Source organism: Herpailurus yagouaroundi, unplaced genomic scaffold, assembly GCF_014898765.1.
Source record: "Herpailurus yagouaroundi ecotype Mexico unplaced genomic scaffold, PumYag 208, whole genome shotgun sequence".
NCBI lineage: Eukaryota > Metazoa > Chordata > Mammalia > Carnivora > Felidae > Herpailurus > Herpailurus yagouaroundi.
The window spans coordinates 11850834-11867108 of record NW_024412439.1 but is presented as its reverse complement, the minus strand read 5'-3'; the positions used below and the strand labels follow the sequence as shown (position 1 = coordinate 11867108).

The 16275-nt window shown below is 62.7% G+C and overlaps 1 long non-coding RNA gene across 1 annotated transcript in view; it reads left to right on the top strand.

Annotated features, from left to right (window-relative positions):
- LOC121016080 (uncharacterized) overlaps window positions 1-16275 on the top strand; it is a 38635-nt gene that overhangs the window by 9331 nt on the left and 13029 nt on the right. The window contains exon 2 of the long non-coding RNA XR_005784096.1: window positions 3829-3950. This is a non-coding gene — a long non-coding RNA (uncharacterized LOC121016080). The remainder of the gene's footprint in view (window positions 1-3828; window positions 3951-16275) is intronic.

The window sequence follows — 16275 nt, the reverse complement described above, 5'->3', positions numbered from 1 at the left end:
TCTCGGCCGGGGGTGCGGCCAGGCAAGGACCTCAGCTTTGATGGGTCCTCTTGCGAGGCCTAGACCATCCTCCCGCGTCCTAGCCCCCAGACCCGTGAGATGCAGAAACGGGTCTTCTGGACCAGAGCTCTAGAATGCCAAGGGCACAAAAGGAGCCGACTCGGGGGAGGAGGGTGGCGGGGTGGGTGCGTGGGAGGGGGAGCCGGGCGTATCTGTGGTCGCTCCTTGGTGGGAAAACGGTCCTCATCTCCGTGCCCAGACTTAGCGTCAGCTGTGCACAGGGAAGCTCAGCGGTGAAGGTCGTGTCCTTGGGGGGCTGACGCGGGCATCGAACGGCGATCAGAGGGAAGACAGAGCACTTGTGCCTTTGAGGAGCGTGTAGAGGGAGTGGAGGAGGAGTTGCGACAGAGCGACTGGGGACGCCTGTCGAGGGGAAGCAGCCCGAGCACGGGTCAAGAATCCCTTCTCAAGGGTGGGACCCCACGGTGGGGGGGGGGGGGGAGAGTCTCACCAGTGGTGCCTCTAAATCGTTGCAGGGTTTCAAGGACGTCACTTGTGTCATAAAAACATACAGGACACTTGCACCTCGGGGGAGGAGGAAGCGTGTCGTTCCGTGGCCTCGTCTTTTTACTCTCTGGTGCTTGTCCGCGTGGTCAGCAGACATTTCTGCCGGGCGGCTGTGCACCGGCCCCGGGGGGCTGGCCCGCAAGCCGGGAGCCCGGCCCCCCGGGCCGCACAGGCCGCAGGAGGGCCCAGCGGGTGCAGCGGGTGCCCTGCCCTCGTTGGCAAGAGTGGGTGCAGAGCCGTCATCGTGCCCGCTTCCCGGGTCGCCGGCGCCTCAGGGACAAAGGCTTTTGTCTGTTTCAATCAGCTCTGCGTCCGGCGCCTGGCGCACGGTAGAAACCCAACAAGCACTCACTGCTTCGGTGAACGTTTCCGGACGTGTCTGCGGGAGGCGGTCGCGGGGTCACGCGCTGTCCTAAGCGCAGGCCTGTGGTGCAGTCAGTCGCGCTTCGAACGTGCCGTGGGAAGGGCCTGAGGCATCGTCCCTTCCCCCCCGTAGCAGGGACGACACGCGTCCCGCACGGGGGACGCCGGCGGTGACCAGGGCCAGGCCCTCACCTGCTCCGTCCGCGCCCGGTACCCCGCGAGCGGAGGTGAGCAATCGTGGCGGCCGCTGCCCGGTTGTCGGCCTTTCCCCTTCCGGCACATTTTCCAGGTGTTTCCTCCGGGAAGTATGCACGTGTGGAAGTGCCGGGTCAGAGCGCGTGCAGTTCAGTCTTGACGCGCATCCACAGGTGCCCCTTCCCGCCCTCCAACACTGGCGTCCTCGTCCCTGTGAGTCCGCACTGTCACGTCACCCTGCGTCCCTCTGCTCTCGGGGGGGGGGGGGGGGGGCGGCTGAGCATGTCTTCGTGTGCACACCCCCGGGAGCCCTGCGGCGCTGGCCCTGCTGGGGGACTTCATCAGGGAGGCAGGTGAGCGCCCAAAGTAATTAAAAAGGAATCAGACCCTCTTGTGTCTCTCAAAGATGATTAACGGGGCTCTCATTCATAATTTAAGAAGTCTTTTCTCAGAGTCTCCTCTCCTCCCTCGTCCTCCCACCCCTGCAGGCGGGCCGGCTCCGGGGCGCTGGGCTGGGGGTTGGGCACGGGCTCAAGTTAACAAGCTGTGTCCTTGGCACATTCTTGGTTTTCCTGGGAGTCGCCGCTGGGAGCCTTTGGCCCTTTTTCCTGCCGTGACGTTAGTCTCTGATTTGCACAAAGTGCGTCCCTGTCTGCGCGCCAGATGGGTGACAGACCCCCGTCCTGGGCGTGCGTCCGCCACTGGGGGGAGCGGGAGTTCCCGGGGGGCTCTGAAACCCTGGTTCTGACGCCTGCCTGCCCCTACCCGCTCCCCCAGCCTCCGGGGGCCCCTGAGGGGCGTCTGTGGAGAGTGGGGCAGTCACCGTGGAGGCACAGGCTGCGTGGAACCGTGCCGGTGGGCTGTGGTGTCTTTTTCTCTTTTTAACGACACAGGCGACGCCAGAGCGGGAAGCGTCAGAAAGCAGCACGAGTACGAGTGTTGTTTCCCTGCGGTGGGTGTCCGTGCGCACGTCTGGTCTTGCCTAAGTGTGCCCCTGACCCTGGGTCCTGTGAACACCGCTCACGCCTAGCGAGTTTGGGCCCTGGCAGCGGGCCCGGGACGCGGGGTTCTGCCTGTCCCCACCACGGTGGTCGGGGTGACCTGTGCTCGGATTCTCTCTCTGGTCTCGCGGCCGCGCCTGCTGCCTGTTTCAGCCATCCCCTCCGAGTCCCCCTCGGCGTCCCCAGATCCGACCCCATGGGTCCCTGCGCTTCAGCCCCGGTGGCCGGTCTGCCGTGCCTCTTGCCACCGCCTCGCCGGAGGCCCAGATCGCTGCCTCCTGCTCGGGCCCCGCCCTTCCCGGCTCCAGGGCCCTGTGGCCTTGAGCTTGGAGACTTTCCTGGACTCTCCTGAGAAGCCTCCCCGCCTGCTGCCCGGGTGGACCATGAGCTTTATAGGTGTGTTTGCACATACACGTTCATTCTTTTCACTGCACACTCCCTCCGTCTGTCCCAGGAGGGGGCTCCGTGCACACGTGTCTGCTGACAGCCTCACGCTCTGCCGGGACTGAGTCCGTGCCCCCACCCGCTTCCCCTGTGGAAGCCTGACCCCAGCATGGTGGCATTTGGAGGCGGGACCTTGGGGAGTTGATTGGGCCACGAGGGCGTGGCCCCGTGATGGGCTTAGTGCCCTAGGAGAGAGACCCCAGACGGCCGCCTCCCACCTCCCGCCTGCCGCCATGCGGGCACACGGTGGCATGGCCAGCCAGGAGACTCCAAACCTGGCACCTTGATTGTGGGCCTCTGGCATCCAGAAGTGTGAGACGTGGACTTCTGTGGTGTACGTCGGGGCCCCCAGTCTGGGCATTTGCTGCGGCAGAGCCAGGCTCACTGACGCCAGCTCTCGGCCTCCTGCCACTTTGCCCATTTCAGCGTGGCTTCAGAAAGATGAAAGTGAATCCTTGGGTTTCAAGTGGAGATGAGACTTTTAAATATTGTGTGAAAAGTCACGTTGCATAGGGGTGCCCGGGGGGCTCAGTCAGTAGAGCACGTGACTCCTGGCCTCAGGGTTTTAGGTTTGAGCCCCACGCTGGGAATAGAGATTATTTAAAAGTAAAATATATAAAAAAATTAAAGATCCAGGGGTGCCCACAGGGCTCACGGTCAGTTGGGCATCCGACTTCGGCTCAGGTCACGATCTCACGGTTTGTGGGTTTGATCCCCGTCTCGGGCTCTGTGCCGACGGCTCAGAGCCTGGAGCCTGTCTCAGACTCCGTGTCTCCCTCTCTCTCTCTGCCCCTCCCCCACTCACGCTCTGTCTCTCTGTCTCAAAAATGAACGTTAAAAAATTTTTTAAAAAGGTGACATTATATAATACGAACTGTTTTAAAGCAACAATTCGGTGGCATTCAGTGAACGTACGATATCACGCAGCCGTCACCTCTCTCTGGTTCCAAGACGTTTCGTCTCCCCCAGGAGATCCTGGACCCGTTGATTCTTCCGTCCTCTCCCTCCGCCAGCCCCCAGCAACCGCCAGTCTGCTTTCCGGGTCTGGGACGTAGCTGTTGTGAATAGTTCGTGTAAACGGAGCCCCACCATGTCTGACTGCTGGTGTCTGGCTTCCTCCACTTAGTGTGTCTTCTCTTAATTCATGGTGAAGATGCTTAAAAATCGTGTGCGAGAGTGTCTTTCGCGTGTTTAAACTCAGAGGGGTTTTGAGTTTATTTATTCGTTCCGGCGTAATTAACATACGGTGTTCCGTTAGTTTCAGGTGTGCGACACAGGGGTTCCGAGCGGCACCGGGTGCCCGCCACGAGGGCGTCCTCAACCCCCGTCGCCTGCTCCATCCACCACCCTCCCTGGTAACCGCCGGCGTGGTCCCCACAGGTAAGCGTCTGTTTCTTGGTTGGCCGCGCTCTCTCTTCTCCTGTGCCTGTTGGTTTTGTTTCTTAAATTCCACATTTGAGTGAAATCACGCGGTGTTTGTGTTTGATTTATCTCACTTAGCATATTTTCTAGGTCCACCCACGTCTTTGCAAGGCACAGCAAGACTTCATCCTTTTTATGGCCGAGTAGCCTTCCGGCGTGTGCACGTGCGTGTGCGCGTGCATGCGTGTGTTTCGGCCGTTGTAGATAGTGCTGCTGTAACATCGGGTGCGTGGATCTTTGAATTAATGTTTTTATTTTGGGGAGTAAACACCCAGGGGAGGGATTCCTGGGTCGTAGGGTAGTTCCGTTTTCACCTTTCTGAGGACCCTCCACCCTGTTCCAGAGCAGCTGCCCCAGTTTGCACCCCGGCCAGCCGTGCACGGGGGTTCCCCTTTCTCCGCATCCTCGCCGGTGCCTGCTGTTTGTCGCGTTGTTGATTTTAGCCACTCTTGCAGGCGTGGGCGGTGTCTAATGGTGGTTCGTGGTTGTGATGTGTATCTCCATGAGGATCAGTGATGTTGAGCGTCTTTTTATGCGTCTGGGTGTCTTGGGAGAAGTGTCTACTGAAGACGTGAGCCCCTGGGAAGGTGGAGTTGTCTTGTAGTTGTTATAGGGACGTGGTTTTGCGCTCTGCCCGCCCCCTCCCCCATCCTCTGGGAAGGAGGGGCTCGTCCTGGGCTGAGCTGAACCTCAGCGGCCAGGCTGGACGGGGTGAAGCAGGATGAAGTTCTGCAGGGCTTCCTCCAGCTCCCTGCTCTGGGCAGTTCTGGGAGCATTTTTGTTAGTCAGTCGAGGGCGATCCCAGCCGCGGTTTGGGTCATGCCAAGTGTCTGAGCGCTTAGTGCCTGTGAAGGGATTTGCAGAGGGCTCGTCCTGTACTGACCAGAACCTTAGTGACCTCAGGCTCTCACGGTGCGGGGGACGTGGGTGCGAGCTGCCCGCCAGAGGCAGGGGGGGCCCGACCTCCTCTGCAAGGCGGCATCTTCGCTCAGGGAAAGTGGCTGACTCTTTCAGGGGTGTGGGGGCGTCGGGGGTGGAGGGGGGGCTCTTCCGTGCATCTTCAGGGCTTAAAGTCCAGGAGACGCCCGCAGGCATCTCACGATGGTCTCAGAGGGGCCACACTGCGGGGGCCTGTGGGATTCTGGGAACACTTCCACGTCCTCAAGTTCAGTACTTGCTACTTCCTCCATATTTCTTCCTAGGTATCATCAGAAAACCCCCAATTTTTTGTCTTTGGGCTGTGCCTTGTTTTGGGGGGGATTAGGAAAGGGGTGGCTGTGTGGGCCATGCCTCCAGCTTCAGCGGGCCGTCGGGGACGGGGGTGGTCTGAAGGGACACAGCGGGTGTGGGGCCCTGCAGGGGAGCCTGGTCGGTTTCTCACCCTGGAAGTCAGGCTCCAAGGTGACTTAGATGGGTCAGAATTGAGGAGGAAAAGTAAGTTTGAGGTTGAGGAGAAGAAACGTGAGCCCCCTACGTTTGGGTCTTAAATCCCAAGCGCACGCATGTGGGATGAGGGGACTCGGCACGTGGCTGTCGGCGTGACGGGGCCATCACGGGGTGGACGCAGGTGAGAGGAGGGCCGTTCGGACCAAGGGAGGCCGAGACCCCCAGTCCTTCCTGGACTTGAGCCGGCCTGCCAGGGGGTCACACGTCCACGGCGTGAGGTCGCCACGTGACGAGGCGCGCGAATGTGGGCACCAGAGTTTACCGAGGGGACGACGGGGTCAGCGAGAGCCTGGGGATGACGTTTTGCGGGCGGCGGTTGAAGAAGCCGGGGGTGGACCGGGATCTGGCTCCGCCTTGTCGGGGGCCCGCGAGGGTGGACGTTCCCCTCCTTGTGCGGCCCTAACAGGTGACCACACAGCTCGTGGTCTGGAACCATGTGAACTCGCCTTGTGGTTCCAGAGGCCCCATGTGTCGGCAGGCCAAAATCAAGGTGTGGGCAGGGCGGCCCCAGTGTTTTCCGGCCGCGGGGGCTCTCGCGAGCTCTCATGGGGTCCCAGCCCCGTTCTGCCTGCGGGGCGGCCCCCTCCCCTCTGACCTCGGCCTGCGTGGGCCCCTCTCCTCCAGCCCTCGCTTCCCACGTGGCGACGCCGGGCCCTCCTGGACAGTCGGACGGTCTCCGCACCGCCAGCTTCCGGGTGTAATCACACCAGCTAAGTAGAAGGCCACACTCCTGGGCGCGGGGGGATTAGGCCGCGGGCCTCTGGGGGCGGGTGGTGGTATCGTTCTGCCTCTCACAGACAGCAGCTGTCAGCTGTGGTTTTGTTTTCCGGTGTGGCTTCTGAAGCAGAACCCGGGCTGGCGGCTGTGATCACGGGCCAGGAGGCGTCGCGATCTGGGCCAGAGCCCTTGTGTCCCACAGTCTGACTTCGTACGGCAAGGGAGGGGGGCTCAGGAGGACGTGGTCCCGCTCCCCCGGGGTCACTCGGGCACAGGACGTGTTTTGCCCGGGAGGGTGGTTCAGCGGGGCTTCCTGTGCTGGGTGAGATGTCGGACCCGGCGGCATAGATGTTCCCAACTGTAAGACCGTTACTTTTACGGGGGCCGTTTGGGGACGTCGTCCCGTTTGGCTCACAGTTGAGACCAGACCAGCTTGTGTCACACGCAGGACGAGACCCAGGCGCGGCCAGCCGGCCGGGATGCGGTGCCCAGGTCAGCGCCTGCCCGAGTGGCCCGGGGCCGGGAACCGAGAGGATGCTTGGCGTTTGTCTGCGTGGCGGGGATGGGATTGTACGGTCACCACGTTGGGGGAAAAGCGTGATGCTCTCGGTCTCTGGAACTGGGTTTAGTTTCTGAGTCCGGGCGCCAGGCCGAGGAGTGAGCTCATTTCTAACGGCTGGTTTCCCTGCCTGTCTGCTCACAGGGGCCGCTGCCCAGCCTCCGCCCGACTCTTCAACCCGGGCACGCTGAGAACCTGGCTCCCCCCAGGACACTTGCCCACGCCTCCCTGGGCCTGCAGTCCCAGCCGCAGACCCCCTGTTCCCTGTCACTCCTCCTCTGGGCCCAGGGCAGGGGCGGGGACCCTGAGGCCCCTCTTCCTCTGCCGTCCCTCCCGGGGTGGGAGCCTTCCCACCTGGATCGGGTGCGGGTGGGTGGCTCCATCTCAGGAGCCCAGAGGGAAACCGTGCCTCAGAGGTCCCCGCAGTTCTCACACCTAAATGGGGGTGCCGGGGGACTACGGGGCCGGCTACCCTGCCGGAGGCCCCAGGCACCCCCCTCCTGTCCCCAGCAGCTTGAAAGCAGCCGGCGCCAACAGATGGCGGTGGCTTCTCTGCGTCCCGTGCCCCCGAGGGCATGCCCCCTTGAAATGTCACCGATGAGTCGTAGCCACTCGGAACAGCTTTGCCATGGGTGTGCTTTACAGTCTTTCCCTGGGGTGGTTCGTGACACATTTGCAGTGAGTGTCACTGTCTCCACAGCGGGGGCCACAGGGCCCCTAGCATCCCGCGTGGCCGCTGCGGTGGACGCTGTGGGGGCACGGAGGGCTTGTCCCCGGCTGCTGGGCGGCCTGCAGACAGAGCGTTCCTGGCCCTGCCCTTCTAGGGCCGGCCCCCCAAGAGGGCCTCACCCGGGAGCCCACTGCCTTTCTGGGGCTGTCAGGAGCCCTGCAGCCGTGGGCGGGCCGGGCCAGCCCGGGGTTGGGGTGTGGCTAGGGGGCGGGAGCGGGTGCAGCCACCTCCGTCCGCAGGCTTCCTGTCCTAACGGCAGCTTCAGGGTGCCGGGACCCAGGCTGCGCTGGTGCAGATGTCAGCGTGCCCCTGTCCCGTCGCCCCGGACGCGTGGAAGTCCTTCCAGCTGAGGGCATCGCGGAGGGTGGCCCTGTCTGCGGGGGCCGCACAGAGCGGGCGTGACTCCCAACAACCTTGGGCGGTGCCCCACGTGTAGAAACCCCTCAACGCTTTGTCCTCTTTGACCCTGACCATAACCTCCAGGGCGAGATCGTGACCCTTGTCTTATCTCTAAGATGCCCACAGAGCAGAAAGTTCCAGGACTTACCCAAGTTTCCCTGGAAAGGGGCTTGGTCAGGGTTTGAACTTGGATCGGCCCAGTTCGGAAACCCACACTGATGCCACCGCCCAGACGGGTGGTTCTCCAACAGGCTTCCACGCCCAGAGTGAGCTGGATGGGGTGGCCGGGGTGGCCGTAGGCAGACGGTGGCAGGACATCTAGCTCTGCCGGCTGGTTCACGCTCCTGGAAGATTCTCTCATTCCGGGATGAGGTCTCCGGCAGGCCCTCAGCTTCTGGGTGCACGCGTAGGGATTAATAGGTGTCCTGCCCGCCCCGTTAATAAAAAGTCTCTTCTCTGTATTGTCGGTTTTCATCTCCTGCCCAGTTCCAAACAACTTCATCTTTCCCATCACCTTCTAGCTGGGATGTCCCTCGGGCTGGGACAGCTGGCACAGGGACCAGAGGTCAGGACCACCTCCTGTCCACTGCTGGAGGTGCGGGGAGTCGCTGCCTGGGGCTGGCGCCTCGACGGGGGCTACGTCCAGGCTGGTCCTTTCTCTCCTGGGCCCCCGATGGCAGTTCCCTGCTTCCCCGGTCCCCTGAGCCCTGGCTTCCCGCCGTCCACCCCGCGGTCTCTGACGGGATCCTGTCACCCCCTGTGCCCCGTTGTTCCGGGGTGAGTGCCCGCATCACCCAGAGGGCACCCAGCTTTCCAGCCCCACACCGGATGGTCATGACCGAGGCCTCCAGGCGCGGCAGGGACAGGCGTGCCACCCTGGGAGTGTCGTAAGCGGGGTGGGACTTGGCTGGACCGGGGTGGGTGCCGTGGGTGCCGCCGACCCCTCCCCCGGTCTGGGGCCTGCCTCTGCTTGCTCAGGAAGCGGCTCAGGGGCCGGGTGAGTTGTCTCCCTGGGCCCTTGGGTAGATTCAGAGGACACCGTCCAGCACTTTGCAGAAGCAGCTGCGGGGGCCCCGGGAATAGGGCCAGGCACGGAGGGGCGGACGGGACCGAGGACCCCTGCCCGAGGGTCTGGAGACCTTGGCTTGAGCCCCAGCTCTGTCTCTGACTTCCTGAATGACCTTGGAGAGTCCCTTCTCTTCACGGAGCCTCGGTTTCCTCACCCACAGATTGGGGGTGAACATCCCTGCTCGGGTGGTCCAGCAGGGCTCTCGTGAGGACCAGGGGGGATACCGGCACAGGCGAGGCGTTAGTGTTCTCCTTACTGAGTAGCCACGGGACTCGGACAGGTCGGTTCTCCCCTCCGCTCCTTGGCTTCTGTGTCTGTGAAATGGGCGTAATAAAACCTTTCTCGTGGGTTTGTCGTGCGGCCCAAAGGACCCCGTAGCTGCAGCTGACCAAAACTGTCTCCGATGAGCGTGGCAGGACGGCAACTTGGTCGAATCAGCAGGAGCGTGTGGAACCTCCAGAGCGCCCGACCTTTGAGCTGACTTGGTTCCAAAACGCCGAGTCTCCGTGTCTGTTCAACGTAGAGGCGCACCTTGGGTCAGGTGTTCGCGTCAGGACCACACAGCTCTGGCCAGGCGGCAGAGACTTGCAGAGACACGGCCGCTGAGAGCCCACCCCTGTGGGCGGGTAGGCAGGCTATGTGCCCCTCATAACGTGGAGCTCTGTGTGTGCTGGTGTCCCGTGGCCCTCGAGGGTCCGTGACTGCTGTCCTGGAGAGAGGAAGGGCCCCCGTTATTCCTGATGGCAGAGTTGTGGGGGGGCCTTAGCTGTCGGGACCTTAGGTGGCCTTTCACTTACCCACCCACCCGTCCGTATATCCATCCATCTATATATCCATTCAACCACCCACCCACCCATCATCCCTCCGTATATCCACCCGTCGTAACCTATCCGTCTGTATATCCATCCGCCCATCCACGCAACCACGTATCCATCCGTCAGTGTACCTATCCATCCACCCATCCATCCGAATTACCCCAGAAGTTAGCGGCCTGAACAATAAACGGGTGTCTTTCCCACGCGGTTTCCGCGGGAGGGGGCCTGGGGGCCGCTCTCCCGCTTGGCTCGGCTCAGTCTCCCTTGGAGTTCTGGTCAGGGTGTGCAGGACCGCAGTCATCTGTCCGTCCACAGCACGGAGGCTTCTCGGCGGAGATGCTGAGTGTCCTCCGGAGGCGGCCATGGGCTCCCCCGAGAGGGCAGAGCCGTCCTGGAGGGTGCACGTGCCGTGGCCACGTTCTGTTGGTTGCAGCCGGCCACCAAGTCCAGCCACACTCAGCAGGGGCGGTGAGCCCCGCCTCTCAGAGGCAGGGGCATCCGAACTTTTGTGCGTGGATTTTGCACCCATCACCGAGGCACTGGGAGTTTCTGCCACTCTCTCAGCTTCTCCTTCTGCTGGGAACTGTGTCTCAGGACTGATCCGCTCCCTGGACGCCAGACCCTTTGGTGGTGGTGGGGGGGGTGGGGGTGGGTGGCGGTGTGTGCTGTGGTTGTCAAGGGCAACGGTGACAGGCACTGTCAGATTCTGAAATCGGCCTGCTGGTTCCTGCAGCATGGGTGGTGGGAACTACCTGCCGCACGGGGGCAGGTCTGGAGGCGGGGCCGGTTGAGGTGGGGGCGGGGTTTGGTCTAAGGGGGCAGGTCTGGAGGCGGGGCCGGCTGTGGGGTGGGGCGGAGTTTGGTCTAAGGGGGCAGAGTTGGGGTGGGGTGGGGTGGGGTCTGTTCTAAGGGGGCAGGTCTGGAGGTGGGGCCGGCTGAGGTGGGGCGGGGTCTGGTCTAAGGGGGCAGGTTTGGAGGCAGGCCCGGCTGAGGTGGGGGGTTGGGGCAGACCTGGAGGCGGGGCCAGCTGAGGTCGGGGAGCGGGGTTTGGTCTAAGGGTTAGGGTCTGGAGGCAGGGCTGGCTGGGGTGGGGGCAGGTCTGGTGGCAGGGCGGGCTGAGGCACAGAGGGAGGCGTTTGGTGTAAGGCCCCAGAAGGGCGCAGGAAGGTGGAATGCAGAGTGCTCTGTGGCTGATGGGCCGTGGGCGGAGAGGGAGCCGTCCAGAGAGCCCCAGCAGCAGTCATCTGGTGGTGTGGCTCTCACCCCCAGGGCGGCTTGCCATCAGAACAGCGGGGAGTAAAGCGTGCCCAGACCGACCAGAAGAGTCCGCTCGAGGGCCTCGGGCTGGGGCTGCTGGAGAAGGTCTGGGTTGTGGGATCTATTGCTGAGAGCCTGCTGAGAGCCCAGATGGTGTGCTCCGGAATTGATCCATTCCTTGCTTCCTTCAACCAGCTAGTGCGTGTTGAGGACCTGCTGTGTGCTGGGCACTTTGCTACGCCTTGGGTATACGGGGATGAACAAGACGGAACACAGCGAGCCTTCGGGGGTTGAGAGCCCGGGACCTGGGGAAAGGCAAAAAAACGGGACACGGGGCTCAACTGCCCTGTCTGCGCCCCAGGGGTGGCGGTTTCTCCAAACTCCTCCTCCAGGAAGTCTGCCGGGAGCTGCCTGGCGCCACGTGCAGGCTCAACTGCGTCCTCCCCACCCCCACTCCCCCCCTGTGTGCGTCAGCCTTGTCCCCGTCCGTCCCTGTGACACTGACCCTTCACTTGAGGACACAGGTGTTTGCAGGTAAAAGCCGCCTAGAGAGGAACCCGGGAGGACCGGGCCCTCAGAAGTGGCCTTTTCCAGCATCAGGGCCAAGGGTGACCTCGGTGCCTGCGGGTGCGACCTTCACACTCCCAGCAGTGACCGCCCTGGCGTCTGTAGCAAAATCCAGTTTCCCATCAGAACGTTTGACTGTCACGGTCTCCATCTCGAATTTCCGTCCCTGTGGGTCTTCACGCTGCGTCGATAGCATCCCCGGTCCCCGGGATGGCCGGTCCATCAGCTCTCCTTCCCGGGGCTGAGTGCGGCAGAGATCCTTGTAGAAAAGAAAACTTGTTCTCAGCTTTATTGGCGGAACGTGCATGCAAATCCCCCCGGTAGAGACTCCTGTCATCGGCCAGGAACTTTGACTGTGAGGGGTTGCCCTTTCCTCTAGCAACATACGAGCCAGTAGGAGCGTGTTCTGAGGTTTGGTGAAGACTGGTCAGACTGGGTCAAGAGGTCAGGGGAGACATCACCCCAGGTCGTCCCTGGCTGAGTGAAGTGAGGGCTGTTCTGCCACCACGGTCTCGCAGCCAGGACGCCTGAGGCTCAGGAGGGTCAGGACCCGCCCGCTGCCCGTGGCTGGACGGTCTGCCAACCTCCGGCTGGGTCACCGTCCCCGCAGCCCAGGCCGACCACCGCCCCTTTCCTTCCTCTGCCTCTGCGTCACCCCGCAGGTGACCTGTCACAGAGCCCAGGCACCCCTCCGGCCCCGCCCGGTCTCTGCAAGGAGCCTGCCGGTCATGGCGGGAGCAGGCCTTTCTTTGGCCCCCGAGGGCGTCTCTCCTCAGGAGGCTCCGTGGAGCAGGGCTTGCGCCCACGTTGGGTGCGTGCTGATTCAGCTGGGATTTGTAAGCAGGAGACTTGTACGCCGTTCCCAGTACGGGGTCCTGGGCAAACGGCCTCTCTCTGGAAACGGCTGTCTGCTCACCATCTGCCAACCACTGCCAGGCTGGGCCCTCCCTGGTCAGCCTGTAGACTGGGTGGCCTTGGGGCGGGAAGCATCCTGAAACCCATCGGAGCCCACAGCCCTCCTGGCATAAGAGGGAGACTGAGGGCCAGGGAGGGGCGGCCCCCGGTGCAGGGCCGTCTGGATGGGGCATCTGTCCAGTGGGGGGTGTGCTGTGGAGAGTAAATGTCTGCGGGGCACCGCGAGGCCCCGGGGGCTGGACCGGGGCCAGTGTCGGATGGGATCCCGGCCTCCCAGACGCCGCGTCTGATGCCCTAAACCTGTGAATCTGCGACCTCAGCTGCGGTTGAATTGAGGTTCTTGATGCGGGGAGATTATCCGGAATTGTTTGGACGGGCCCCAGGTTATCCCAAGGATCTTCCCAACTGGGGGCCTGAGGGTGTGTGTCAGAGAACGTGTGATAAGGGAAGCAGAGGTGTGTGTGTGTGTGTATGTGTGCCCGTGTGCATGTGTGTGTACGTGTGCACCTGTGTGTGTGTGCAGACACACGAGTAAGACTGAGACCAGGAGAGAGGGAATGAGACGTGGAGATTCTCCGCGGCTGCCGCGATGGCAGAGGCGGCCTGGGGGCCAAGGGCGCGGTGCGTCTGGGCCCCGGGAAGGAGCACAGCAGCTGACGGCCTGATCTCAGACCCTGTGGCTCCCAACTGGGCGAGAAGTTGCTGTGGCTTCTGGTCACCGGCCGGGTGACCTGTTGTGGCAGCCGCAGGAGAAAGCACGAGGTAAGAACCCCAGCTCTGAGCGTGAGGGAGACCGGGGGCCTTATGTGGTGGGTCCCGGTGGTAATGGTGACGGTGGCCTGGGCTCTTCAGGCTGCAGGTGCACATAGCAGTTTTCTCGGTGCCCAAAAGATGGGCTCCTATACGTTTTGGGTAACCAAAACAATAAGTTAAAGAATAAAAACAGCTAAAAAAAAAAAAAATTAAGTGTATCTTTTGGTACGTAAGGGAACTTGAAAAATCTCCAAGCAAAAGTTTTCATTCGAATGCCACCGTTCAGTCTGACTATTTAAAAATATCTTCCCACTGTGCGCATCCAGATTCGGACTCTTGGAATGAGAAGCAGATAAGAAAATTAAACAAACAGCCGCGTCCCTCGGCGCCTGACAACTCTCATTGGCCTGTCGTCCAGACGGGTCTGATGCGGCCCTTTCCCTCTTGGACAGAATTTCCGTGATCACCGGGGGAAATGCTCTCGGGGTCTGCCCCAGCCTGGACCCGAGGGCGGCCCTTCTGCGTTAACCGCCCGCGTGCCCCCTGCGCCGGAGTCCCGGCTCCCAGAGGACCGCTCTGGCCCTTGGGCCTCCCGCCTGCTGCGGTCACCCGCGCTCAGTGTGCGCTCTGGGGAAAGCGCGTCCGGTAGGCGGCCGTGGCGGCGGAGGACCTGCCGGTGACGTTCTTGGGACCGTGGTCCTCTGGCTCGTCCAGGCAGCGTCTGGAATCGGAGCAGAAGGTGATCTTGGGCATAAGGTGAGCCAAGGGGGAAGGGCTAGGGCACTACCGCGTGAGCTCCCACGTGGGCCGGATCGCACACGGTTCCACGGCTCAGTGCTCAGTATTGAGCGCTTCCTGTATGCCAGGCCTGGGGCTTGGCACCGGCACGGCCTTCAAGGAGGGCGTCGCGTGGAGAAAGAAGGCGGGTCGTGGGAGCCACGCAGACAGGTGTGTCACACGGGGGGGACGCCGGCTCTGGTTCCTGGGGAGGACCCGGGCTTTCCCACTCGGCCCCCCACCGCGGGGGGGGGGGGGGACACTGTTGTCCGGTGGCTTCAGTGCCACGGGCTGGGCTGCTCCTGTAGCACGTCTGCCTTTCTGTTTTCTCACCGTGGAGACCGTGCGTCCCCAGGGACGAGGACTCTGTCTTCTGCCCCTTCTCTCCTCTGGCAGGCCGACAGGACCCGGACGGAGAGCCTGGTCTCCCCCCTCTGTCCCTGGTTCCCCAGGGCCGGGCCCTGACATCCCGGGAGGAGCTTCCCTTTGCGTGGGGCTGACGGTTCATGCTCCGGGGCGCTCCCGGGTGCTGGGGTAGAGGCCTTCTTCCCCTCTCCTCCCTCGCTGCTTTGAGGCCAGCATCCTCGCACACCGGGCACCCGGGGCGCCTTTTGGATCATTTCAGTGGGGGCCGTGGCTTCCCTGAAGTGGCCGAGGGGCAGCGCCCTGGAGCCAGCGAGGCCGTGTTCCCTCGGACGTCTATGCTGAGCCCCCCAGATCGCACGCACCGCCGTGGCCCAGGAGGCGTACGTGGCCTCTCTGCGCTTCCGTGAGACCCCGTGTCACGGCTGCAGAAGGATGAGTCATGCCGCAGCCAAGGGGGACCTGGGAGAACGTCGCAGTCACCGGGACGGCTGCCCACGGCCTCCAGCCTCCCGCGACCCCCCTGCTTTCCTCTCCCTGGTGTGGCAGGAGGAGCTCAGACACGCAGGGACATTGCCGGGCTCCGGGTCAGGGCCCGAGAAGGCAGCGTCCTCCTAAGTCACAGAGCCGTCATGGTCCTCGCCACATGCAGGGCAAGCTCTAGGTCCCCATTCCCGGCAACAGAGACGCCTTTGTTCTGGGACCAACCTCTCGCTGCCGCCCGCCGCTGACCTCTGCCCCGTCCCTGCGTTCCAGGTGCTACACGTGCCGTCCCACGTCTGCACCACTGTCGACAGCCTTAAGTCTCGTGTGCACGGGAGACCCCTGATTGTCCCCCAGGACCCTCCTCCAGGCGGGGCTGCGTCCGCCGCCTGGGCTCGTCCTGAGCGAGGACACGCTGCATCATGTCCCTGCTGCTCTGCTCCGTCCTGGAGGATGGGGACCCGTCACGTCCTATTCTCGAGTTCTCGGTCCTGGCACGGGGACGCTCGCCAGAAATCCCTGGGACACGGGGCTGAGCTGGGGTTTCTGAGACCATGTCTGATACACGGCTCCTCTGTCCCTCAGCCGAGCTCAGGCCCGGAAGGGAGGGGACAGGGTGGGGCAGGACCGTCGGACGAGGCTGACGGAGGTCAGCAGAGGGGCTCCTGGCTTAGCTGCGTCTCGAGAGGGCTTGTGAGGCCGCAGCCCCAGGCCAGGCCTTGGGGCCACTCGCCCGAGAGGAGAGCTTTTGTCCGGTGGCCAAGTCCTTGCTGGCAGGGTCCACGACTTGGAGAGAGCCAGAGGCCAGTGGAGAAGGCTGACGGGGGAAAACAAAAGGACCTCTAACCCTGACTTTCTGTCACGTGACAGTTTCCAGGGAGGTGGGTGCCTGGTCCGGGTCTCAGTGCTGACCCGAGACCGGCTCCCTCACACCAGCCCCTGCCCGGCCCCGGGGCACTCGGGGTGGGGTTCCCCGGCTTGGGCAGAAGCCTCTGAGGGGACCCGGGAGACATAAGGTGGGGTCTGCTGGGCTGCGCTTCTCTGGGCTGATAAATAGTTGTCCCCGGCCGGCGTGGCTAAAGAGTCATCAAACCACACAATTCAGAAATCACGCTCCTTAAAAACTCCCCATTTAACGTGCGGTGGAAAACGCTAATCTAGCACACAAGGTGGTGTTTTATTTTTCTAGACGGGGAACGTTTTCTTCAGTCACATAACGACTGTCCTTGACATAATGGTGAAGGGCTGTGAATTTAAAGCAGCCTGGGTCTCAAGGAGCGTTCTCTGTTGTGTGGGGGCGCTGGCCGCGTGGGGATGGCGGGGCAGCTGCTTCCTGGCCGGGCCGTGTCTTCATCGAATTAACTGCTTGCAAAGACCGGAATTTACCAGATGAGACTTTAGTGAGTAATTCTCGTTCACACAAACGGCCGAAA